At 41.6% G+C, this 27153-nt stretch overlaps 1 protein-coding gene across 3 annotated transcripts in view; it reads left to right on the top strand.

The window, feature by feature from the left end:
• The first annotated feature begins 12093 nt into the window (after positions 1-12093).
• GLCE (glucuronic acid epimerase) overlaps positions 12094-27153 on the top strand; it is a 113628-nt gene continuing 98568 nt past the window's right edge. For all 3 annotated transcript variants that reach the window (XM_023255127.2, XM_023255129.2, XM_023255128.2), the window contains exon 1: positions 12094-12296. The gene's annotated coding sequence lies outside the window, so the exon portion shown is untranslated. The remainder of the gene's footprint in view (positions 12297-27153) is intronic.

Genomic DNA, 27153 nt, shown 5'->3' with positions numbered 1-27153 from the left:
TCAGCTACGCAGTGGGGACAGCTGTTTTTCTTTCTTTTTTTTTTTTTTAATTTTTTTTAACGTTTATTTATTTATTTTTGAGGCAGAGAGAGACAGAGCATGAATGGGGGAGGGGCAGAGAGAGAGGGAGACACAGAATCGGAAACAGGCTCCAGGCTCTGAGCTGTCAGCACAGAGCCTGACGCGGGGCTCGAACTCACGGACCGCGAGATCGTGACCTGGCTGAAGTCGGAGGCTTAACCGACTGCGCCACCCAGGTGCCCCAAGGGACAGCTGTTTTTCTAAGGGCCATCCCCTCCCCGTCCAGTTTATCATTCCGTCCAAAGCCTAAGGAGGGCTGGACTCCTCGGAAGACATCTCGGAAGACATCTCGGAGATGACGGAAAACGTGGAGAAGGGCTTTCGCCTTGCCACTACAAGAGCACAAGGTAGATCCCAGCAGGGGAGGCCTCCCTGCAGAGAACCTCAGGCCCCATATAATCTTGCAAATTGGGCTCTATTTGACAAGTGCCAGCCTTTCATTTCTTCCAAGAAAAATTCTCTTTCCCCTCCTGGGGACTTGTTCACAGAAGAGATACTCAAGCGATAGGTGCTTCGCAAATATCTAGATGGAGGGGAAAAAAAATGGCATGAAGCATAATTTAGACAAAACAATGTAGATTGCCATGGAAACAATCTTTAGAACACACTGGGGAGAAGGAATCATTGTTAACATGGTTCGTATTTTGCAGAGATATCCAATCACCAAATTCAATTCTGGACCTTTGTGATGGAAAAACAGCTATTTTGAGTTGCTGCTGAGGCATTTCACAGTATGACAACCCTGCTCATACCCAGAGTCTTGATATTTAGTTAGGAACCAGAGCTTAGGATTCCTCCCCCAAGTTTCCTTGGCAGATTCCTGCCCTCCTGCTCCACTCTGCTCTGCTCTGCTCCCGGGTTGTTGAGCCTGTGAAAACTTAGTGGCCTTCACCCCCACTGCCTTATAAGTAACAGGTGCTTGCTACCCTGCTGTCTCATTTCCCACTCGCTCTTGACCTGGGCCCCCACGGCTGCCCTTCCCCTCAGCAGGTCATAGCCGCATAGTCTTAACTCAGTATCCTGGCTCTGGCTCCGCAGCACAACTTTTCAATCAGGCTACCTTCAAGGTGCCGGGTTGTTACAACCACAGAGCACATGGCTGGTTTTCAGGGAGCCTTTTCTCACCCATCTAATAATCTTTAATGAAGATAATGCTTTAATTAAGGCAACTTACTGTTTCCCTGTTGGTTAATTTGAAATCAGTGAAAGGTCAAGTTACCATTAACATGGTGCATTTACTAAGCTCTTCCAGAAGGATTTTTATTCTGACAGCAGAGGCTTATAAGAATATGGCGAAAATATACCTTTAGTGGAAATGTGAACAAGGAAAGTCGGAGGTTCCTCTTTTGTATCGCATGAAAAGGAAGAAAGAAACCATCCTTAATTACCGAAAACCAGTTTGTCTCGGACTCTTCTGCCCCAACATATGTGGGAAACGTGTCTATAGGTGTGGATGATTCTTGGTCAGTAACAATGATTCAATATCAAATACTTAAAGAAATCCTCTAGGGGTTGCTAATGAACAGGTGCTACTAAAGAAACGTCAGAAGAGGGGTGCCTGGGTGGCTCAGTCGGTTGAGCGTCCGACTTCAGCTCAGGTCGCGATCTCGCGATCTCGCGGTCCGTGAGTTCCAGCCCTGCGTCGGGCTCTGGGCTGATGGCTCAGGGCCTGGAGCCTGCTTCCGATTCTGTGTCTCCCTCTCTCTCTCTGCTCCTCTCCCGTTCATGCTCTGTCTCTCTCTCTGTCTCAAAAATAAATAAACGTTAAAAAAAAACATTTAAAAAAAAAGAAACGTCAGAAGAAAGGCAATGGCTTCTGCAAGTGAGACCTTAGATGTAGACTCGCCACAGTGCAGGTGCTGGGTCTCCAGCTCGCAGGCATGGAAATGCAATGTCTGTCACGGTTATCTGCTTGCTTGGCTCACAGGGCTCGGTCCCAGCCCATTCCCCAGGCACCCGGCCTTTCTGGGGAAAAGTTGGATGTCCTCCTCATTGGAAGGCAAAGCCATACTCTAAGCTTCTGGTCCCAGGAATGAGCTGGATCACAAGCCATGCTCCGCGCATGCTTCTGGACTTCTGGAGAATAGATATGTCTCTCTTGTCTCCTTTCCTTTCCCCCGGTCTTTCGAATGTGTGGACTCAGGGAGAAAAGAGCCAACATGCTTGCCTGAAATAGATGCCAAGCCTTGGTAGAATTATGAAGTTTATTTCTTCCTTTCTTCCATTTCTTCCTACAAACATTTGTTGAGCGTGTACTAGACATTCTCTCTGATGCCTCCAGTGTTTCTTTTTTGTATCTGTCTCCCCTCTCTGTGACTTTTCTGCTTCCTGCTTTCCTTCCTCCTGTCTTCTCCCTCTCTTTGACCTCAAAAACCATCCCCAGGGAAGTTCAGCTATCAGTCATTTGCACCTTCGTGCAAATGTGCTTCTCTTCCTGGAGGAATTAGCATTTGACATTTGATCTTTCCTTGTTGTATCAAATGGTTGCCTATTCATGAAACTTTCAACATCAGTTTGCAAGCAGGGGAGATACTTGCAAAGTAGAAGACCTTCTGCAAAATCTTAGAGTTGTCCCCCCCATCTCCTCCTGCCCCCCCCCCCCCCCCCCCCCCCCGTCTAGTGACCACCCACTTGGAAAATGCATGGGGTTGGTCCTTTCCTTGGCCCCTTTTTATGATCAAGTCAGAGAACGGAATTGACTGATCTCAGAAAAACATGCTAACACGGCTCTCAGGATAAAGCTCCAAATCCTTTTCACAGCACGTAAGACCCTGCATAGTAAAGCCTCCTGCTCAACTCTTTAGGCTCTTTCTACACCTTGGAGGAAAACTACATTGGAACTTCATCAGATCTTTGGTAGAAATCCCTCAGCGTGCTTAGCATGCTTTTGCTTGAAGTGTTCTACTTGTCAATCCCTTCCACCATGCTAACTCCTACTCCTGCTGTAGGTCTCCTTTTAAGTGTTGCTTCCTCTAGGAAGCCTTCCCTGACTCCTAAGAACCTAATACGACTGGGATTAGGTTCCCTGATACATGATCTCACAGCACCCAATAATTTTCAGAGCACCTATCGTGATTGTGTTTGGTTGTTTCATGGAAGTATACCTCATTGACTAGTGTTCACAGCTATCTATTATTATGTTCCAAGCACCTGGCAGAGCGCTGGGCTCATAGTAAATGTCTGTGGAATGTATGCATGACCAATCGTAAGGACTCTGTCTCTAAGTCAAATCTCCATCAAGAAGAGTTCCTTTACTATTTGGCAATAAAAAACCGATTCCTTCTGTTCTGCTGGGTGGTCACTTACTCTTGAGGTCATCTCATCTTGGGCAGATTCTGTCCTTGGATTCTGCCCAGGTTGTCTCATACCTGGGCTCTCCCCACTTCAGTCCAGCCTGTGAGATCCTCCTGGATTAGTCTTCCCCAAAGACTGGTTTGACCAGATCACTCTTCTACTTAAAAGCCTCTGAAGTAGAACTGGCTACACAATAAAGCTCAGACTTGGCCTGGCCTTCAGGCCTGTCTGTAATCTGATTCTGACCTATATTTCTGTGTCAGCTTGCTTTCTAAAGCGAATTGTTTGTTCCAGCAGACAATTTTCCTCACTGACTCTAAGCTTTGGTTTACATTATTTGCTCCATCCAGAAGCTCCCCTTCTTCTGTTATCAAACTTCTATCCATCCTGATAGTACAGCTCATATCCCATTTTCCCTGTATAATAGTCCCGAGCCACCTGTATTAGGACACTTACAGTTGCAAATAGTGAGGCAAACCCCAAACTGGTTTAAGTAAATATATATATATATAAATTTATAGATTCATAAATATAAAAATATATTTATATATTTATTTATATGTTTATTTATAATTCATATATTTATTTATATATATTATTTTATGCATATTCTGCATATGTACTATATATACGTATATATATACGTGTATATATACACATGTGTATATATGTATACATGTATATATGTACATATGTATATATACACATGTATATATACACGTGTATATATGTACACATATATACATGTATATATGTACATGTATATACACGTGTATATATACATGTATATATGTGTACATATATATACACGTGTATATACATGTATATATGTATACATGTATATACATGTATATATGTGTACATATATATACACGTGTATATACATGTATATATATGTATATACGTATATATACATATATGTGTACATACGTGTATATACGTATATACATATATATATTAGTTTACCTGATCAATAAGTCCATGATAGACTATAAGTATGACTTTACATAAAATATCATTAGTGACCTTTATCTCTTCTGATTGTGTTGATTCTTCTAACCTGTTGATTTCATTCAGAGTTGGGTGGAGTGGGTGAACCTAAGGTTCACGTGGTAGCCCCAGAAACTCAAGGCTCACATCCTATCATCTTAACAACCTCAGGGAAAACAAACTTATCTTTCTTAAAAGTTCTAACAGAAGTCCCAGAGAAGGATGGGTCTCATGCCCATCCTGAAAGCCTACGGCTATGATGCTCTGATTAACCAGGTCTGGGTCATAGGTCTACTCCTGGGACCCATGGGTGGGGTCAGCCCTGCGGGCGTGAAGAATGACAGTTGGGTGGCTCCCCAAAGGAAAAATGAGATACGGTTACCAGAAGAAGGAAGGATGGGTGCCAGGCAGGCAAAATCAGCCCAGATCCATTCCAACTCTCCAAATGTGAGTGGACTCTCCTGGTTCCAAATTTCGGTTGCTCTTTTTGTCTACCCTCTTCGTTTATTTATTTCCCCATGGTCATCAGATGGTTGCCAGAGTCCCAACCACCACAACGCAATGCTAGTATTCCGAGCAGAAGGAAGAAGGGAGCAGTTGGAGAAAGGACTTTTCCAGAGACAGGAAAGCTTCCTTAGAGGCCATCCAAGAAATTTGGATCACTTGGCAAGGAGGCAGGGAAAATGAATATCTGGCAAAGGGGAGTGGAATAGCTGAGGTTGGATTAGCCCAAACATGTTTCATTCCTGGGGCTGAGCACATTGCTGAACAAAAGCGAGGTTTTGTTAGAAGGAAGGAAGGAAGGGGTGAGGTCCTTGCCATCGGCTAGGTCACCAAGAGTGGCTGCCTGGATACTTTTTTTTAATCAACTTATCTGCTAGCGGTTGAGAACTTACCACATGCAAGGCGCTATATATTTCTGATTCGCATCTAGTCCATATGACATTTTCTGTTTAATGGCAGGAACTATGGCTTATACTTTGCATCTTTACAATGCCTTGCACTTAGTAGCTATTCAATGAAGTATTGGCTGTTTTTTTTTCTTTCTTTTTCTTTTTCTTTTCTTTTCTTTTTTTTAATTTTTTCAATATATGAAGTTTATTGTCAAATTGGTTTCCATACAACAACCAGTGCTCATCCCAAAAGGTGCCCTCCTCAATACCCATCACCCACCCCCCCTCCCTCCCACCCCCCATCAACCCTCAGTTTGTTCTCAGTTTTTAAGAGTCTCTTATGCTTTGGCTCTCTCCCACTCTAACCTCTTTGAGTATTGGCTGGTTTTAACAATTTGATGGTGAGGGGTTGAGAGAAGGGCCAAGAAGTCAGTCTTTCTGGGATCTTGTTTGAAGACTTAATTTTTGCCCTCACTGCTAAAGAAAATGGAAAATCGCCACATCTGTGTCACAGTCATTTGGATCATGGAGATGCGGATGCATCTCAGATATATCTTCTTGGCTGTAAGTTCTCCCTCAACTTGTAAATTACTCGACTCTTTGTATGTATGGCCCATCTATAGAGTTCTTACACATGTAAAACGAATTTAGACAGGCAGTGTATGTAATTTGGCTAACTGGTCTCCTTTTTCTATGGCTTTTCCTCATTTTTTTAATAGGGAAATTGCTCTCCCACTGAATCTTAATTCACAACGTTAAGACTCCAGAAACATAGTTTTTTCATTCAGAGAGAATTTCAATCTTCTTGCTGTCAAACACACTCTACTTTCACACGGGCTCTTAATGGTGTCAGGATGTCAATTTAATTTTGACAGGGCCCTGATAGATGGAATTTTCAGCTCTTCATACTCAGTTAATATGGATGGGCAAGAGGATGTTTGAGGTCCCTCCCCCCCCCCCTCGTTTTCATGGAAACGTATACTTTCCCATAAGACTGGATAACAGTAGTATGTTTGCAAAACACTCCAAGCTTTTGAGAGTGAAAAGTTTCTCTACTGTTCAAGGCCTACTATTAACTGCCTCCAAACGGCACCACAGTTGCTATCACTAATCGCCGTGATGCTCTAAATAGTCTGAAGGCGCTGGAATCTTTGTTCCCACCAAGAAATGGTTTCTTCCACTTTCGTTTGGATCAGCACCACTTGAGTTGTAGATGTAGCAAGTATAGCTACAAATTCACTGTTCTTTGCTTCTTAGGTAATGTTAATGCCTGATGAATGGCAGGATGTGAGTTTTTAGATGTTTGTCTGGGAATAGGAGAAGACCAAACAACTCTAACACTCTTGTATTAGCTATCTATTGCTGCGTAACAAATGGTGTCAAAAAATGAACTAGCTTAAAGCAACAGACATGTATTATCTCACACAGTTTCTGTATGGAATCTAGGTGGTTCTGGCTGAGAGTCTCTCATGAGGTTATATCAAGGTGTTGGCTGGGGTGGCAGGCATCTGAAGGCTTAACTGGGACTTGGGTTTCCAAAATGGCTTACTCGCATAGCTGTTGCTTGGTGGCCTCAGTTTCTTGCCATATTAGCCTCTGCTTGAATGTCCTTATGGCACGGCAGCTGGCTTCCTCCAGAGTGAGCAATTAAAGAGAGAGACCACAGAAGAAGCTGCAATGCCTCTTACAACCTAGTCTCAGAAGTCATACAGCATCATGTCTGCCATATTTTCAATGTTTATTTATTTTTGAGAGAGAGAGACAGAGTGCTAGCTTGGGGTGGGGGGGGGGGTGGTGGTCGTGGGCAGAGAAAGAGGGAGACACAGAATCCAAAGCAGGCTCTAGGCTGAGTTGTCAGCACAGAGCCTGACATGGGGCTTGAACCCACGAACCGTGAGATCATGACCTGAGCCGAAGTCCAACACTTAACAACTGAGCCACCCAGGCTCTTCTACCATATTTTCTTTGTTAGGAGTTAATCATTAGGTCTAGCTCATACACAGGGGGAGGGGAATTGAGCTCCATCTCTTGAAGGGATTTTATCAAAGAATTTGTAGACATATTTAATTTAATTTATTATATATATATATACATATATGTATGTATATATATATATGTGTGTTTATGTACATTTTAAGTTTATTTTGAGAGAGAGTGCACCTGCTCACAAGTGTGAGTGGGGGAAGAGCAGAGCCCAGCATGGGACTCGATTTCACGAACTGTGAGATCATGACCTGAGTCGAGATCGAGTTGGACATTTCACCGACTGAGCCACCCAGGCACCCCTGTAGACATATTTTAAAATCACTACAACTCTCTTGATTTTCCCCCTTTGTGACTGAGTGTCTGCAAAAAACAAACCAAACTCAGAGGTTTAGTATATGGTCAGCCAATAAACAGATAAATATGGCTCCTCTATTCTTGGGGTAATTTATATAAATTTCAGCCTCCAACCTAACCATATAGGTGCTCCCCCAAAAGCTTCATGGAGTGGGGGTTGGGTCTGAGAAAGCCAGATTTCTTCTTCCAGCTTCGCAAACAATGCTGTCTTCTACGCCCCATGAATATGCAGTGGCCAGGAGGTAGCTTTTCCCAGGGCACTCAGAGAGTGGGACACCAGGAAGGGCGGATTCTGAACAGGGACGGGAGTGTTTGGTTGCACTCACCTGGACTAATCACAGGTCAGATACAACAGCAGATGGTAAGAGGTGAGTGAGAAGCTAGCTGGTTCTGTTCTACTGCTGGTTGGCAAAGACCAGCCACAGACGGTAAGAGGGTTGCTGTGAACAGACTCCAGTCCTGGGATCAAGCAAGCGCCAGAGCTCGGCTGGAATCACCCGCGGTACCACCAAGAGATGTGAGGAGTCACGGGCAGAATTCTAGGCTTGGATCTCAAAAACAGAGACCATGGTGGCTCTGGCTCCTTGGCAGCTCTTAAGTGTACAATATGAGGAAGGGAGCACTTGGGACCAGATGGAGAGGTTGAGAGGCAGAGCGTGACTGTCAGGCCACAGAGTGAAGCATCGTGCCATGGAGACAGATGGCCATGGGGCCCCTGTCTGCCGTGGCTTAGTGCCTTTTCAGTCCTCATCCTGACCGTGCATCCTTCGCGTAGGGCCTCTTCAAGAGCCCCAAAGCATTTGAATTTAGAAGTCAAATGTAAGTATTCCAAGCTGTAGTCCAGGCTAAGGGTGTTTCACTGCTTTTATCTTTTCTCACGTTTAGAGAAGAAACCCCAGTTTCTGATACACTAATTGATAAGGGAGTCATACGATAGTATAATTTATGAAACTGGGCACTGGGGAGAAGATGCCACATGGCAAGAGAGCCGAGAAGAGTTTTCTTTCCAGAATATTCCTGCCATTAAAATAAGCAAGAGAAGAGGCACTAGGAAACATAGAAAACACACAGAATTTATACTTCAAGATACGGACCGAATATATATGTCATTAGCCTCCTAAAGAAATTCAGCGGCTCTCCTGGTACCTCCTTTAGGCACAGGTGGGAAGGGTCTTCCAGAAGGGACTCTGCCCTCGTCCTTCTCCAGCTGCATCCCTGCATACTGAGCAGGAGTCCTCTGAGCCAAAGGAATGTGTCCATTTGGAGCTGGTTTCACCTCTTCAGATGTTTCTCCGTTTCTCCAGGTAAAACCAGAAGCCAAAAGTCCCTGCCTTCTCCCCTAGATCTTGGGCTTCTCCCCTAGATCTTCTGATATATACTCCTGGACTTGTGGAGTGGCCAAGAAATGACAGTTTTGTAGAGGAAAAAGTGGACATGTGGGCTGGAGTGCCCATGGAGTGTGGGGCCTAACTGGCCGTGGGAAGTGAAGTAGGGAAGGCTGCTGTGTGGACACCGGCTGCCTCTGTTCTAGTAGGGAGCTCTGAGAAGTCCCAGAATTCTAAGTTCAAACCTGGTCTTCCAAGTTGTATTGGAAGTATATTTTCTTTCTTTCTTTTTTTTTTTTCTTTTAACATTTATTTATTTTTGAGACAGAGAGAGACAGAGCATGAACGGGGGAGGGGCAGAGAGAGAGGGAGACACAGAATTGGAAGCAGGCTCCAGGCTCTGAGCCATCAGCCCAGAGCCTGACGCGGGGCTCGAACTCACGGACCGTGAGATCGTGACCTGAGCTGAAGTCGGACACTCAACCGACTGAGCCATCCAGGAGCCCCTGGAAGTATATTTTCAAGGTGAAAAGATATCTATCTATCTATCTATCTATCTATCTATTTAATATATATTAATATATTAAATACATAAATACATTAAAATATAAATATATAATATATAAAAATATAAATATTTATATATAAATATATATTTATATATTATATATGTTTATATATATGTTAATGTTAAATATATATATATATATATATATTTTTTTTTTGAGACAGACACAGAGCATGAGCAGGGGAGAGGCAGAGAGAGAGAGAGAGAGGGAGACACAGAATCGGAAGCAGGCTCCAGGCTCTGAGCTGTCAGCACAGAATCCAACAGCGGGGCTCAAACTCGTCAACTGCGAGATCATGACCTGAGCCAAAGTCGGATGCTCAACCGACTGAGCCACCCAGGTGCCCAGACATATATATATATATATTTTTTAACTTCACAGTTTGTTAGTTTGTTTTATAGCTTTTACGTATTGATTCATTTAATATGTGGGCCTCTAAATGTAGACTTTGTGGACCCTACAAATTTTAGGATTGGTTCTGGCTCCCCATTTAATACAAAATCAAGTTAAATCAGCTTGGCCTGGTTTAGAAGGCCTTTTTCTTTTTTCTTTCTTTCTTTCTTTCTTTCTTTCTTTCTTTCTTTCTTTCTTTCTTTCTTTCTTTTTTGGTAATGTTTATTTATTTTGAGATGGGGGAGGGGCAGAGAGAGAGAGGGAAAGAGAGAATCTCAAGTAGGCTCTGCACTGTCATTTCAGAGCCAGAGGCGGGGTTCGATCTCAGGAACTGTGAGATCATGACCTGAGCTGGATGGTCCACCAACTGAGCCAGCCAGGTGCCCGGCCAAGCTACTGTTTTAAGACCCAGCCTCATAGTCACGTAGTCATGTCTTTTCCCACTGGCCTTTTCTAACTGCTTTTATTTGAGCCACTTACTGGCATTCAAAGTGTACAACTATGAATGGCCATTTTTTCTTATTATGGACAAGATATGGACAAGGAAACACCAATACATAGACATTTTTCAGACCAAGAGAGGGGACCCGCTCCTCACCCCCAAAGGAAAAAAAAAAAGTCAGAGGAGTAACTAGGGAATCAGAAGAATGTAGTTAGGCACCAAAGGAGGAGTTGGCCACCATTGTCAAAAGCTTCAAAGAGGCCATTGAGAAAGGTGCCCCAAATAGAACATTTGCCCATTAGGAAAGAGGTTTTTTTTTTTTTTTTTTTTCCAACGTTTATTTATTTTTGGGACAGAGAGAGACAGAGCATGAACGGGGGAGGGGCAGAGAGAGAGGGAGACACAGAATCGGAAACAGGCTCCAGGCTCTGAGCCGTCAGCCCAGAGCCTGACGCGGGGCTCGAACTCCCAGACCGCGAGATCGTGACCTGGCTGAAGTCGGACGCTTAACCGACTGCGCCACCCAGGCGCCCCGGGAAAGAGGTCTTTTGTGACCGTTGAGAGAACAGCAGATGGTGTGGTGTGAAAACAACATTGTAGTGGGAAAAATAAGAGATGAGAAAGTGGAGACAGCAAACATACTTTGATGTCTCTCAAGAAATGTGATTCTTAGAAGAGATAGGGTACCTTCAGAGGGTGGAGGAAGTAGGGTGGTTTTGTTCTGTTCAAATGTTGGAGGATACCGAGTGTGTTTGTAGGAGAAAAGAGCTGGATTAGAGGGGAAAATTAATAATGGGGAACGAAAGGTTAGATGATTCAACAAAATCTGGGAATGGCTGAGATCCAGTGCACAGGTGCAGGGGTTAACCTTGATGAGGAGAAAGGGCACTTCTTGCTGTGGGTAAGGGAAGGAGGGCAAGAAGATGAATGAAGGCGACAGGACACGCATAATAATGGAGTGATTGGCCGGACTTAAGGGTGAAGAGATTGGCTGTCATTGTAAAGAAAAGGCTAAGATAGCTTGAATTTTCTGGGGCTGGGCCAGACTTCAAATATTCAAATATCACATTCTCCATTCATTCCTTTCATTTATCCAGTGCCCTCTCTGTACAGACACTGGGGTCTACAGTGATACAACTTGTCATGTAATTTTGGATTTTGTTATACTGGGACTCAAGTGAGATACACTTTTTACTCTTCTAGAAGGCTCAAAGTAGAAATAAACGATCGAATCAGAAGAGTCCTTTGTCAGACCAGATGTCCCAACTTGGGGTTTAGAAAACACGGGCATCTCAACAATGGCGCCCTGTTTGAGGTTGAGAGGGAAGAGAGGCGAGATGGGGGGAAGGGGGATTACAGTAACCCCAGGAGGGTGCGCCTTCAACCAGGAAGGTGTGAACCTTCTGCGCACTTGGGGCCGCGCTGTAACCAAGGGTAACGGCTTCTACGCCTACACGGGTGTGCAGACCTGCTTCTTCCCCAAACCAGGTGCGTCTACGGAGGCTGAGCAGGACCAGACACAGGCCCAGCTTCGCCACCCAAAGTGCCCTCCGGCGATCTGCCACCGCCTGTGACTATTTGAGGTCACTGTTACTTTTGCCCCTAGTTAATTGCGAGGGGCGGGGGAGGGGAGAAGCGGTGGGCGGGACGAATCACCTTTTCTATTTTACAATTGGTCGCAACGGGCTCCGAGTCCCGCCTGCTACGCCGCCGCCGACAGGCTCTCCGGGCTGTCACTCGAGCCGCCGCCGCCGCCCCTAGCCGTGGCTGGGATCTCGCGGGAAGAGCGGCGGGCACGGCTGTGGCTTGGTCTCCCGGCTGCGCGCGAAGCGGGAGGGCTCTCCTCACACAAGCGCTTCCTCGCGGAGAGGTTAGAGCTGCGGCAGCCGCAGGCCTGGGCCGCCCCTTCCCTGCCGCCGCCTTCTCTTCCTCAGGGCTTCTCGGTCCGCTCGCCCTCCGGCGCTCCCAGGTAAGGAAGCCCGGAGCGCGTCTCGGCTGCGGAGCGGTCGGGGAGCGGGGACTCGGAGCAGCCGGAGCGGGCTGGCTCCAGACGGGGGCGGCTCCGCGGGCTGCGCGGCGCTGCCTGGTGGGCGCGAGGCTTGGTGGAGCTCGGGAGCGCGGGGGGCAGGAGGCGGCGGGGTGGGACCCGGGTGCGGGCGCCCCAGGGCGGTGTGGCGGCTGCCGGGGCTCCTGGGGCGAGGCGGTTTATTGGGGATCTTGGGGCTCTTTCCACTTTGGGGTGGGGGTGGGTGGCGGCGCACAGGGTCCCGCCTCAGGGTCCAGGGAGATTTATCAGGGTCCTGGGGGTTCCTCGAGGTGGTGTAGCGGGGTTCCAGAACATGGGGGGGGGGGAGTCCTCTTACCGCGGTCTCAGGCTCTTTGGGGGCAGAGGATTCAGTTTAGCAGGTCCTAGGTCTCTGAAGGGGCAGATCATTGGGGTCTTCGGGGGTCCTTTGAGCGGGACTGTTTCGCATCCCTGGGTGGAGAGGCAGCGTATTAGGGTTCCGGGGAGGGGGTTCTGTTTATCCGGGCCTCCCGGCGAGAGGGCGATGTATCTGCGTCCTGCAGGGGTCGGGCAGCCTTGGTGGGCTGCTGGGGGCGGAAGGGTGTTCGGCGGAGCCCGGCGTCTTTTCTGGGGTTTCTGTTTTGCCCAGAGGGGGGCGGTAACTTGGCATGGTCTCCAGTCTTTACGGGGGCCACCGGGCGAGTTATCGGGTCTCCGGGTGATTTCGGATGGAGGGCGCGGCTCAGCAGGCGCTTGGGTGGGCTCGGGGGCTCTAGTGGCGTCCCGAGCCAGCCCCGCTAGACAGGCTGTGGCTGGCCAGCATCCTGGACCAGGTCTCTTTCCTAGATGAGATTTACTCAGCGCCCAGTGGGAAGATTGATGCGTGTCGTTTCTTAGTTGGAGAAATCGTGGGTTTGTTCTGCAGTTTGCTTTTCTCTGCCCCGGGATCCCTGTGGGGGCGTGCTCGGTCTTGCTGCTCCGGGAGCGTGAGAGTGGCAGCGCCTTAGGTGGGTATAGACTCTAGGTTCTTTAGGAGGCGAGTGTCCTCAGGTGGAGCGTGCCAGACGCTGAAGATACAGAAGGCTGTGTGGTTTTGGCTTCACTTTCCTAGATAGTCTGCTTTGCTGATCCTGCAATATTAGATCTGTCCTGAAGTCTTGCCCGAGTGCTAGGCAGAATCAAGTAGTGCTGGGAAGTGTGTTCCGGCTTCTCTCTGTCCTTTGAAAAACGTTCGTGGAGAGGGATAGCTTTTAAGTTTGGTCTCCAAATAATGTATTGAATTTGAGGTCCCAGAGCTAGAGCTCTGCGTCATTTGAGACCTGTAAGCTAACAGCTCTTTTAGAGAATCCTGCTTTAACAGTTTTATTGTGAAGCTTGAGTTAGTTAGTCTTGACTCTAATGGAGAGTGCTTGGTAACCAGCCCAGTCTTAGGTGAAATTCAGATAAAATGGCCTGTATGTATGTGTATGGGGTTTTTAAAAAAATGGATATCTTGGAAAGTCTGGATTTGCTTGACATTTCTTCAGGTTAGATAGCTACTTTATCACAGAGGCCTGTAAATGAAGCCTGATGTGGCAGGCAGTGGAGTCTATATTCACAGTAATTTTGTAATTTTGGGTAAACAGACAAATTTGACTTTGCCAAAGCAAAGACTTTTGCCTGCCTTAGCCTTTTTCTTAGTGTCAGTTTTTTTAGATTGACATTTCTTTTTGATCTTAGAACCAGAAAGGTTAGGGACAGTGTACTTAATCCTTGAGTTTTGCAATCATTTTTTAAAAAGGAGGGACTCCTACGTAGCAAATATTTAACTCTTTGAAGAGTGTAAGAGTTTTGTTTTGTTTTTTGCTTTAGTTATAATTCAAACCAAAATGCCTGATTGACTTTTATGGCTACCGAAACTGATCAATTGAGCAGATATTTGGGTGGAACTATAGCTAAAAAACCCTAAGCAGACCATTTTTTCCCCTCATTATTTCTGAAAGACAAATGATAAATTAAGCAAATTTCAGTAACTTTGAAAAAAAAGCAGCTTTCATGATTTCTAAGTAAACATATTAGTCAGTCAACAAAATCTTTGATTATCCGCTAGGTGTCACAACATTGGAGGTACAGTTATTTCCAGCTCACATATAACCTACGTTGAGCGAGAGAAAGACAGCAAATAAAATGAATACATAAAATAATTAAGATGCTGATAATGAAGAAACATTGGGGTTCAGCTCACTTTTTAAAATAACCCCTGAGTAATATGATTGATGTCTGTTGTCATAACCAGGAACCAAGTAAGGTAATGATCCATCTTCTGAATTATTAGAGATGGAATAATGATCAGTAGAGTTTGGGTGTTAAATATATATTGACTCTGAGGATTAGTACCTTTTGTTATATAAGCATAAAAAAGTCTGTAAGGATACATATCAGACTTCTAAGTATTGGGAGAGGGATTCTTTTTTTAAGTGTTTATTTATTTTTGAGAGAGAGAGAGAGAGAGAGAATCCCAGTATGTGCTGACTGCACAGAGCCCGTTGTAGGGCCCGAACTCATGAACTGTGAGATCATGACCTTAGCCAAAATCAAGAGTCAAGACCTTCAGTCAAGACCTTTAACCTACTGAGCCACCCAGGTGCCCCTTTGGGGCATTCTTTAGTAAGAGAGCATTGCAGAGTCCTGGAAGAGAGCTGTTAATTTTATACTTTTGTATTATTTGAATCTGTTTCAATGAGTGGACATAACAAGTGGAAACTAAAGAAGTCACTATGCAAATTTGTGAAAGGTACAGTATTTATAAGGCATTTTGTCAGTGTTGCCACTCCCATTGTGTGTACTAGTGAAGGAAAAAATCTATTTCAAGGATCTAAAATTATAGGGGATGGGGAGCACAACAGAATAAGAAGAGTACTAAGCTCCAAATAAAACGTTAACACATGTTAAAGATGTTAGATGTTTAATTATATAAAAGTAAATTAGGGCCGCCAGTCAGTTAAACAGCCAACTCTGAATTTCAGCTCTGGTCATGGTCTCATGGTTCGTGAGTTCCAGCCCCTCTGTGCTGACAGCTCCAAGCCTGCTTGGGATTCTCTCTCCCTCCCTCGCTTTGCTCCTTCCTGCCTCTCTCTCTTTCTCTCTCAAATAAATACACTTAAAATAAAACAAATTAAGGCCTTTCTATTTTAAAATTTAACTATTTCCAAGTTTGAGAAGGGAAGTTTTTATAAACTCCTTAGACGAGAATACTTTGTGTTTCTGTGGATGGAGGTGTTCTTATTGTGGCACAGACTTCAGGAAGAGATTTCTTTTGTCCGACCTATGGACACATCTAATAGATTTGTTTCTCTTCTGAGGCATATGAAACAAAAATAGTTTTATGGTTCATTATTACTATAATTTATTACTATTTCTATTTCATTATTACTATAATGGGTTATCGTTCAAGATTCTGGAATGATAAATGTGATACACTAAAGCAGTTTTTAGAAAGGAAATCGTAAGATATGAATTCCAATCTTCACTGTGCTATTAACCATATGGCCTTGGGTAATTTCTTAGTCTCTTACGGCCTTAGTTTCCATATATACAAAATTACAGAGAAGTCCCTGTCAATAATCAGTACAAACTCCAATTCTAATGATTCTTGTGCATTAGTTTTGATGTTGCCCGTCAGCAGTATTCTGTGTACGAAAAGGAATGGGTGCCTTAAAGAGTAGCTGGTTCTCAGGATACATCTAGATCCATGTATTTTTACATATGATACCTAATTTTAGAAACTTCTTTCTTTTTAAGATATATAGGACATATTTAATTTCAGAATATACATTCATGAAGGTAAATGATTTTTTTTTAATACTTTAGATTTATCTGTTAAAGCATTATTATTTTTATTTCTGATTTCTGGTTCTCTAATAGAGTATCTACGTGATAAGGTAATGTACTTATTTAACTTAGGGTGTAGAATGATGTCTCTAGTGGTTGACCCCCTTTAATCCATTCTTTACGCTCCTGCCAAGGTGACTTCTAAAATGCAAATCTGTTTGGGGTGCCTGGGTGGCTCAGTCACCTGAGCGCCTGACTTTGGCTCAGGTCATGATCTCACGGCCCGTGAGTTCGAGCTCCGCGTCGGGCTCTGTGCTGACAGCTCAGAGCCTGGAGCCTGTTTCGGATTCTGTGTCTCCCTCTCTCTCTGACCTTCCCCCATTCATGCTCTGTCTCTATCTCAAAAATGAATAAACTTTAAAAAAAATTTAAAAAAAAAATAAAATGCAAATCTGTTCAATGCTTCTTAAAATCCATACTCTCCTTTACCTACAATACACATTTAGTTCTAACTCTTTGTCATTACTAGGCCCTTCACCATCTGGCTCATTTCCTGCATTTCCCCTGCCGAAAATCTGAAGCTCCAACTGTACTAATCCAGTCAGTTCGCTGAAAGAGTCATACTGTTTCCTGACTCAGAGCCCTCTCATATATTCCCCCCGCTGTTTAGAGTGCCTTTCGTTCTCCTGTCTTGCTGACAAAGTCTGCTGCTTTTTCAAGGTACAACTTAAGCACTATCTGCTTTTTAAGTCTTCTGTGTCCTCTGGTTGTCCCTCTTTCTTACCTCACTGAGTTACGCACTCTCTATGTCTTGTTCATTCATTCTCTTATGTTCACTGGTATGCTGTAATTATTTATGTCTGTTGCTGGGTCCTCCGGACTCGAAGCCAAGTTTATATTTGTCTTACTACTTTTTGAACCTCTATTGCTTATTTTACATAGTTGGCTCTCATTACAGGTTTGAACTATCTGTGCCAAGATTGACCATTTTCATAATGTCCGAGTTAAGCCCAAATCTAAGTCTTGTCCTATTTTTCTAAAATTTGGGGCTTTTTAAATTATCTTATTCTCTTACCCTATGACCACAAACTGATATTAGATCTGTAGTTCTTATCCTCATATTTAAGAAGTGAGATTCCCAGCACTATAGGAGTTAAGGGTTACTCTGTTAAACTTGCAGATTTTGAGGCAACCACTAATCCCTATAACTAAAATTGGTAAGAAAGTTATAAACTAGTTTGGGTATTTCAGATCTTGCTATCAGTGATGTGGTAGGTATTTTTTACCTACCTGGCTGCTTTCTGTATGGGACATGATTGTTGTCAATGCATGTGTGTCTTTATATTGTCTGTTTATTCGCAGAAGATTTAATACTTGCTCAGGGTCATTATCTACTAAACAGCATGCTGTAACCAGATGCAGGTCCGTTGTACTCCAAGTTCTATGCTTTTCCAAATCCTATACTGCTTTTTGAAATGTGACTGCTTATTTAGTGTATTAAAATTATTCATAGATATTTTATTCATTTTATAAATTGAAGTAGGTTGTAATGTTTATTCATTCAGTTTTTTCACAAAAGCTAAAGTAGAGAATTTGAGATTGTTTGGACTTAAGAGATCATTTAATCCAACCCTTCGTGTAGCCTATGAGGGAATTGACACAGGCAAGAGTAGTTGAATGACTTGCTCAAGATCATGCAGCTAATTGGTTAAGATTTTCTTTGTTAAGCTAGTTGTACACATAGGTGTTAAAAAAACCATTACTTGAAAGGAATACCAGGTGCCTCTTCCCTCCTCCTCCCAAGAATAAAAGCCTGGAGTGGCTTTTAGAAAAAGTGATGTCGAGGATCTCAGAGTCTTAAGGACACGGCTCAGAGAAAATCCGGACTTTGGATCATGACGCATGGAGACGCCTTGGTGCCTTTACTCACGTGGTTCCCTAGTCTTTGCTTCTGTCCTCCCTCTTTTATCTTTTTGAAAATCTATCCTCAGTTTACTAACTTTATGCCTGATGAAGTTGTTACTGGTGTCAGCCTTACCAGTAACCATTTAAGTGCCATCCATAGGGCAACTGTAGAGATAGAAAAAAAGCAAAAAATCTAGTCACTGCCCTAAAGAGGCTTGGTTTATTTGGGAGTGGGAGACAGTATGTATTAGATTGCAAGATAGTATGTAAAGATGTCATGAGCGATACAGCTGTAGGAGCTCAGAAGATATCAGGGTGGATTGGGCTAGTAATTACAGAAATTTCTGTGTTAAAAAGATTTGACTTAAGTCAATCTTTTAAAAATATTTATTTATTTAGTGTTTATTTATTTTGAGAGAGAGAGTGCCTGTGTGTGGGAGAGGGGCAGAGAGTGAGGGAGAGAGCATCCAGGCAGGCCCTGCGTTGTCAGAGCAGAGCCTGACTCCGAGCTCTTAACAAACTCTGAGATCATGACCTGAGCTGAAATCAAGAGTCGCATGTTCTACCCACTGAGCCAGCCAGGTGCCCCGATTTAAGTTAATCTTTATTTTTTTAAAACAAACTCCCTGTTTTTTTTTTATTATTATTTTTAATATTTGCTTATTTTGGGGAGACCGAGAGACAGAGTGCAAGCAGGGGAGCGGCAGAGAGAGAGGGAGACACAGAATCCGAAGCAGTCTCCAGGCTCCGTGCTGTCAGCACAGGGCCCGACGTGGGGCTCAAACCCATGAAGCGTAGGATCATGACCTGGGCCGAAGTCAGACTCTTAACTGACTGAGCCACCCTGGTGCCCCTAAGTTAATCTTTAAATGAGGAGGTGGAGTCAAACTCTTCATTAAACTCTCATTGTTTTGCTTTGTTTTGTTTTCTAATCTTACCTTTGCTTACTTCCCTGCAGTCATGGTGGACTTCTCTCTGTTTCAGGAGGCCTGAAACATGTTCTTCCACACATCCATGTCTCTTTCCCTTCCTTCAAGTCTTAGTTAAAATATCACCCCTTCTGTGAGGCCTTTATTGGCCACCTTGTTTAAAATCACAGCATCCTTTCTACACTCTCTTCCTATTTCTCTTCCCTGCTTTGTTTCTTTGTTTTCTTCTTTCTGTTATCCGGCATACTCTATATTTTTTTATTGTCTTTCTACCCCTAGTATACTATAAGGTCCATGAAGGCAGGGAGTTTTACTCATTTTATTCAGTGCTATCTCCCTAGCACCCAGAACAGTACCTGTTACTAAGTAGGTGCTCAAATTTTTATTCAATAAATAAGATAATTGAACTTTAAAGCAGGAATTTGAAAATTATTTGATTTAACTTCTTCTCCTTCCTTTGTTCCTCTTTCCTGGCTGGCAGAGAGGAAGGGGAATTTTTCTCTTCCATTTTCTAAAAAAAATGTATGGGACTTCAAGAAAATCATACACAGTACAGAAATTCTAAATAACTTAATGAACTTCTACATGTGTAAACATGCAGTCACCAGCCAGATCAGGATGTAGAACACTTCTAGGACCTTAGAAGCCTTCCTCATGTTCTCTTTTAGTCAATATTTCCCAACAGTAACCATTATTCAGACTTCTTTCATAATAGATTAGTTTTGTTTATTCCTGAACTTCATACAAATTGAATCAACCTGGTTTCCTTTGCTCAGCATTATGTCTGTGAGATTCATCCATGCTTTTTTTTTTTTTTTAACAGTAGCTCATTCTTTTTCATTGCAGTGTAGTATTCTGTTGTTTGAGTACATATATTTTTTTTCTATTCTTTTGATGCATTTGGGCCATTTCCAGTTTTTAGCTCTTAGGAACAAAGCTGCTGTGAACAACTTTGTACCTGTCTTTTGGTGGACATAATGGTTAAGTTCTTGGCTAAATAACTAGGAGTTACTTATCTCCATATATAGAGAGACATACACATAATTCTTAATCCCACATGGTTTTTAGCACATGTTAGATGGTCATTAAATGATTGAAGATAAATTATTAACTAATCATGTACTGTGAGATTATCTCGAACTTATTAAAAATATTGGAGAACTGTTTCTGGTCCACACTTGTTTCTTATATCTGACATAAAACATAGCTTTATCCAGGCTTTACACATTTCTCTTTCATCTGGGTTTGCCTTTTTTTCTAAGCCATATTCCTTATTACTTGCTCTTCCTCCTCCAGAAAATGGGAGAAGAAATATGTGCAGGGAAGAGACCATTCAAATTAATTAATTTCAAGATGTGAATTTCAGAACTGGTTGGCTATTTTTCTGTAATTTTTCAACAATAAGTCATTTTTTCTGACATTTGGTTCTTCTGTATATTTCTTTAATATTCTATATGCTTTGAAATCAACTTTGCTAATGCGTTCATAACATGGGTAAAAAAGCTTTGAGTCTGTTTTTTATTTTTGTCATGTGTTAGTTATGTTTTGGGGTATGTCAAGCAAAGGCTTTCTTTGATGGCCTTAAATAATTCTAGAAGTGGCTTTAGTTGGTGAATAATGCAAATAAGAGCTCCTACAATAATAGAAGAGATCTGGAGGAATATTTTTCTAATTCTGGAAAAGTTTACAGTTTTCTTTTGAAGTGATTTCTAAGCTGACTTGAAAGACTAATAGGAAACAAGGTGGATAGGATACCTCATAGGGAATGGGGTGAAAGAACACTCTAGGGAACTGCATTTGCAGAGAGAGAGCAGAGAGAGAGAGAGCAGGGCGGATTTGAGGATCTGCAGGTAATTCAGGAAGGCTGCAGCAGTGGTTTTCAAGCTCTAATGTGCATATGAATCTCCTGGTGCATATGAATCTTCTAACATGCTTACAGGTGATGGAAATGTTGCTGGTTCAAGGATCATACTTTCTTGCAAACTGCTGGGTTAAGATATAGAAAGAAGGTGAGAAGGAAGGAGTGGGGAGTGAAAGCAAGGACCATCCCATGAGTCTTACACCCATTGTAAGGAATTTGGGCTTAAGGCAGTGGTAACCCAATGAAGAGTGCTAAGAGTAATAGTGAACTTGTGAGTTAAGTGGTCAGTAGTGGTGGATATAATCTTTAGGGATATACTCCATCTACATTTGCAACTGTACAGATTAATGTCTGAGAAATGGTAATTTATTCATCAATAACTACTTTTCCCACTAGCAGACTCTGCTTATTTAAAGGAAAAGTTTGGTTATATTTATTAGTCTATTTTTTTATTTTTAAAAATTTTTAAATCTTTATTTATTTTTGAGAGAGAGACAGAGTGTGAGCAGGGGAGGAGCAGAGAGAGAGGGAGACACAGAATTCGAAACAGGCTCCAGGCCCCAAGCTGTCAGCACAGAGCCCGATGCGGGGCTCGAACTCACACACCATGAGATCACAACCTGAGCCGAAGCCGGACGCTCAACCGACTGAGCCACCCAGGTGCCCCTGGTAATATATATTAGTTTAGATGTTATATGTTTGTTTAAGGAGTTCTTTCTTTCAGGGATATTATTTATCCTAATAACTATCATTATAATTTAACTCATAATTACATTATTAATCCTGTTTGATGGGATTTAATTTTTGTCCATATTGTGTACCATATTATAGTCTGATGTTTTCTTTTCTTTTTATTTTATTATTATTTAAAAAAATTTTTTAATGTTTTTATTTATTTTTGAGACAGAGAGCATGAGCAGGGGAGGGGCAGAGAGAGGGAGACACAGAATCCAAAGCAGGCTCCAGGCTCTGAGCTGTCAGCACAGAGCCTGACACAGGGCTGGAACTCACAGACTGTGAGATCATGACCTGAGCTGAAGTCGGACGCTTAACCGACTGAGCCAGGCGCCCCTTCTTTTATTTTTTAATTGTATTGATTTAAAAATGAGCTAGCTGCTAGTGCTTATTGTATTGAATGGTAGTGCTTATTGTATGGTAGGAGTGATCTTAAGATACACAGTAATTTGAGTTACTCTTTATTGGTTTCCCTAAATGTTATTAATTAGAAGGTTTTGACTTAATTTGTTTCAACTACTTTTTTTTTTTTTTTTTTTTTTTTAATTTCAACTGCTTAAATACTATATCAGTTTGGGATTCCTGGGTGGCTGGGTCGGTTAAGCATCTGACTCTTGATTTCAGCTCAGGTCATGGTTTCACAATTCGTGACATTGAGCCCCACATTGGGCTTGCGCTGACAACATGTTGCCTGCTTGGGATTCTCTCTCTCTTCTCTCTCTCTCTCTCTCTCTCTGCCTCTTTCCCTACCCCTCTCTCTCAAAATAAATAAATAAACTTAAAAAAACAAAAATAAATACATTAGTTTTGCAATATTATAAATTTAAGAATAAAGGTATATGTTTATGTTTTGTAGGTTAATATTATATTTTCCTCCCGATTTTATAAGTTCCAGGTACTCATTTTAAAAACTTGGAGAAATACAAAAGACAAAAATGTAAGCTCAGCCCAAATATAAGCATTACTAACGTTATGTTATACATTCTTTTTCCTCTTCTGATGATTATTTACTCATAGTGTGCTGTTTATTCCCCACCAAGCATTATATCATGAAGAATTTCCTATTTGGTAAAATTATTTCAAAACCTAAATTTTAATAGCACAATGTTCTATTGAATGAATGTGTAGTGATTTAACCATTCCTAATTATTGAAAAATTTTTCCTCTGCTGCTAACATTGAAGAAAATCTTCACATAATTGTTCTCCATACTTATTTTCTTAGGATAGGAATAAAAATTTTTAGTCAAAGATAAGACCTTAAAAAAATTCCATACTGTCATTGTTTTCTAGAAAGGTTATGACAATTTGTATGCTAGTATTCAGCTTTTCTAATTTGGTAAGCAGAAATGATCTTACTTTAATTTGTTGTTTTTATTATAATTGAAGTTGAACATTGCAAGTTGTTTTTAACACAATTACATATTAAAATATTTTAAAAATATCTTAAAAAAATTTTTTGTAACGTTTATTTCTTTTTGAGACAGAGAGAGACAGAGCATGAACGGGGGAGGGTCAGAGAGAGAGGGAGACACAGAATTTGAAACAGGCTCCAGGCTCTGAGCTGTCAGCACAGAGCCCGCCGCGGGGCTCAAACTCAGGAACCGCGAGATCATGACCTGAGCCGAAGTTGGACGCTTAACTGACTGAGCCACCCAGGCGCCCCTAAAAATATCTTCAAGAGAAAGCCTCATGCATTGTTTTGTAAGGCAAAATATTTTAACTGGAATTAATAGGCAAATTTATTTTTGAATAGTTTTTACAAAACCATACAAAATTCAAAGACCCAAACAGTTGCCTGAGAGGCAACCATTGTTAATCACTTTCTTGTATATACTTCCAGATGTATGGTAGATCGTGTGTGTGTGTATTTGTATGCCGGAACATTAGACAAATTATGGAGAACATTCATTAAAATACTGTCTAGTTCAGATGTGGGATTGTGTACTAAATTGTGTACTAAAAATTAGAAAGGGTCTAAAAATGATTAGTATCTGGCCACTAGCCCAGAAGGAAGAAAAGCAGGGTCTGGCAGCATTTGGCAGTAATTTTCTATAAGACAAGTGGCCTTAGCTCTTTTTATTATTGGATCGATTCTTTGACAATAGCACTTCTGTTTATGGTACCAATTCTGTAGCACTGTTCCAAAAAGCAAAGCCAAGTTTTTGAAAATTAGTTGATACCTGAAAGAAACTCTAAAGTACAAAACCTATTTGGAGGTATTTAGGGGAAAGATACTTTATTTATTTATTTATTTATTTATTTTTTTTTTTGGTGTTAGGATTTTTTTGCTTGAGAGTTAAAGTTTTAGCAGAATTTTCATGACTTTGTTGCTTAACATTGGAAGCTTGAGCTTGAATAATTACAAATAAAATTTATCATTTTCCTAAACTCTTATTTACCTAATTCAGAAACCAATTATCCATGATATAAATATATTTTTAAAGTATAGTTTTTAAAAAGTTTTCATGCTAATGCTACTCTATGGTGGTAATTGGTCTCATACATCAAAGATCTTGAGCTTGACTTGAATGTTACTGCTAAATATGTGATTCGAGCAATAAGAATCAGAGGTTTTAATTGGATTGTACAGAGCTTTAATGCTCTAGGCATAAAAATGTTTGCTTTTAGGATAGATTTCTTTTAAGGCTCTTGTTTCCAAAAATAAAATTTGGGGATGGCTATTGAATACTAACTGAATACTAACTCTGTGTGGCCCAGGGTAAGTGGGGGTATTACGAGAATTCCTATTTGTTGGAATTCATATCTTCCATTCCAGATTAATTATGAAGTTGTAAAGGCTGCTAAAGAGTTTGCACCTGATAGTGGTTGATAATATTTGAGGAATTTAAAGAAGGAGTTTATCAGAGGTCAGAAAAGATCATCTTAATTTTTAAAACAGGTTTAATTTTGAAGTCGTTATGTATTCCTAGGAGAATTGCAAAGATAGTACAGAGAATTCCCATACACCTTTTACTCAGCTTACCCTAATTGACATCTTGATATAACCATGATTATCAAAAGTAAGAAATGCATCCTGATTTTTAAAAAGAAAATTCAACAAAATTTCTTTTAACGATCTACTATATGTAAAAGAGTGTTTTAGCTGAAGTATATACAATGTTGGAAAACAAGTAAAGGATGCAGATAATAATAAACTGATGAGTTAGGCGTTATTCCTAAACAAATTCTCAGATTAAAAAATTTATTTTTCTTAATGTATGTTTATTTTTGAGAAAGAGAGTGCAAACTGGGGAGGAGCAGAGAGAGAAGGGGACAGAGGATTTGAAGTGGATTCTGTGCTGACGGCAGCAAGCTGTTGCAGGGCTCGAACTCACAAACCATGAGATCATGACCTGAGCCGAAGTCAACCGACTTCAGTGGTGTCAACCGACACCACCCAGGTGCCCCCAAATTCTCAGATTTTTGAACACACGTGTTGTTGGTACTTAGAAAAGAAGACGCTGATCACTAGGAGCCAGCGTGGGTTCCCAGAGAACAAGTCATGCCACACTGGTCTCACTTCTTTTCTTATAGGGGTAAGTAAACTGGTAGGTACATCAGGAGATACTCTGCCATTGTACGTCTAGAATGATAGCCACGTTTATTGGATTTTTAATTTTGTGCTGGGCACTGGGTTAAATGCTTTACATAGATTGCCTCATTTAGTACTGTTTTACAAATGAGGTAAGGTACCCCCAAGGTTATCCAGATAGCATTTGACAGCCTTTTATGATATCTTTATAGACAAGTTAGAGAAATGTAGTCTGAATACTTGCATAGGTAGGTGGATTTGTGACTGATCAATGGGCTGATGTTAAAATTAAACTGCAATTCATTCTTAGTGTGTCCCTCAAGATGCTGCCTTCCCCTATGTCCTATTTAAAATGTTTATCCATTACTCTCAAAATTATGAGGGTAGTATGTTATGTGACAGAATCAGGATCCTTCCTCTATTAATTTTTAATAATTAGACTGTATCTAAGAAACTACTTGTAATAATTCTATATTTGATATGTCTGGTTCATAGGGACAAAAAAATTCTTACAATTGAATTTTTTTTTTTTTTTTAATCTGCACAAATACAGTATTGAAGGCTTGGAGGGCTAACAGGTGGGATTTTTTTGTTTGAAGTAGGTGTGTGCCTAGGTGGGTCTTTCTATTTGTCTGAAGTCGATGAGTCAGTGGTTTATTATAACTGCTCCAAAGGCTCACACTCACTTAAACAGCATTATTTTGAAGTAGTTTGTCTAAAACATAGTTGATTATCCTTTTCTATTCTGCCTTTAGCTGAGTTCTCAGTTCTATTTGCCACATCTTGAGGAGGATGTTGATGGTGTATTCAGAAGGAGGGTAATCAGAATGAAGCAGTGTCTGAAACAGATACTTGCAAAATAATTGAGACATTTGAGATTTTCAGCCAGGAAAAAAGAAGACTTTAGTGGGGTATATGGGAATGCTTCTCAAATTGGTAATTGAGTGATCTTTAACATTCTTCCTGCCTCAAATGTGTGGTTCTGGTAAACACATGAAGGAATGGCACGTGGAAGAGGGAGTGAAGCATATCTTTTGTATCCCCAGAGGATAGAACTAGGAACAATGAATGAAAGTTAGAGGAAGGGAAATATTGGTACATGATGAAGGTTTTTTGTTTTTTGTGTTTTTTTTTTTTAACATTTATTTATTCTTGAGAGAGACAGAGCATGAGTGGGGGAGGGGCAGAGAGAGCGGGAGACAGAATCTGAAGAGGCTCCAGGCTCTGAGCTGTCAGCACAGAGCCCGAAGTGGGGCTCGAACTCACGAACTGTGAGATCATGACCTGAGCCGAGGTTGGACGCCCAACCGACTGCGCCACCCAGGCACCCCATAATGAAGGTATTTTTTAACAATCAAAATGAAAATAGAGTGGACAGTTTCTCACTGTGGTGTTAAAGCGTGTGTTGAGTAGTGTTTAATCAATGTATTCTTTAAGGACTTTTCCAACTCTGATTTTTTAAAATTTATTTTACTTTTAAGTAATCTTTACATCCAGCGTGGGGCTTGAACCTTCAGTCCTGAGATCAAGAGTCACATGCTCTACCAACTGAGCCAGCGAATACCCCCAATCTTTGTTTCTATTTCTTCATTGGTTATAATTCCCCAGAGTAAAATTTTCTCTTGGGTACATCATTTATTCTCAGAACCTTATGGTCTTATATAGTATAAAGTGTTAGTAATAACAAAGTTAAACAACAGCAGAACATTTTTCACTTGCTAGGTTGATAAAGATTAAAAAGTTCAGTAATACCCCACCATGGCAAGGATGTCTAGAATTGCTTACTCATACACTCTAGGCAGGAATGTAAATTTGTGCAGTTTCTTGGAAGGACAAGTTGGTTTTACTTATTAAAATGGTAAATTTTCATACTTTTTGACTCAATAATTTTAAAGAATTTATCTTTAAATGCCTAAGCCCTAAATGATTTTTTTTAAAGAGAGAGAGAGAGAGAGCAAACAAGAAAGCAAGTAGGGGAGGAACAGAGGGAGAGGGATAGAGAATCCCATGAGCCCCATGCTGGGCTTGATCCCACAACCCTGAGATCA

Source organism: Felis catus, chromosome B3 (genome assembly GCF_018350175.1).
Source record: "Felis catus isolate Fca126 chromosome B3, F.catus_Fca126_mat1.0, whole genome shotgun sequence".
NCBI classification, from domain to species: domain Eukaryota; kingdom Metazoa; phylum Chordata; class Mammalia; order Carnivora; family Felidae; genus Felis; species Felis catus.
Note: the sequence above shows the minus strand (reverse complement) of the source record. Positions and strands in the feature narration are given on the sequence as shown.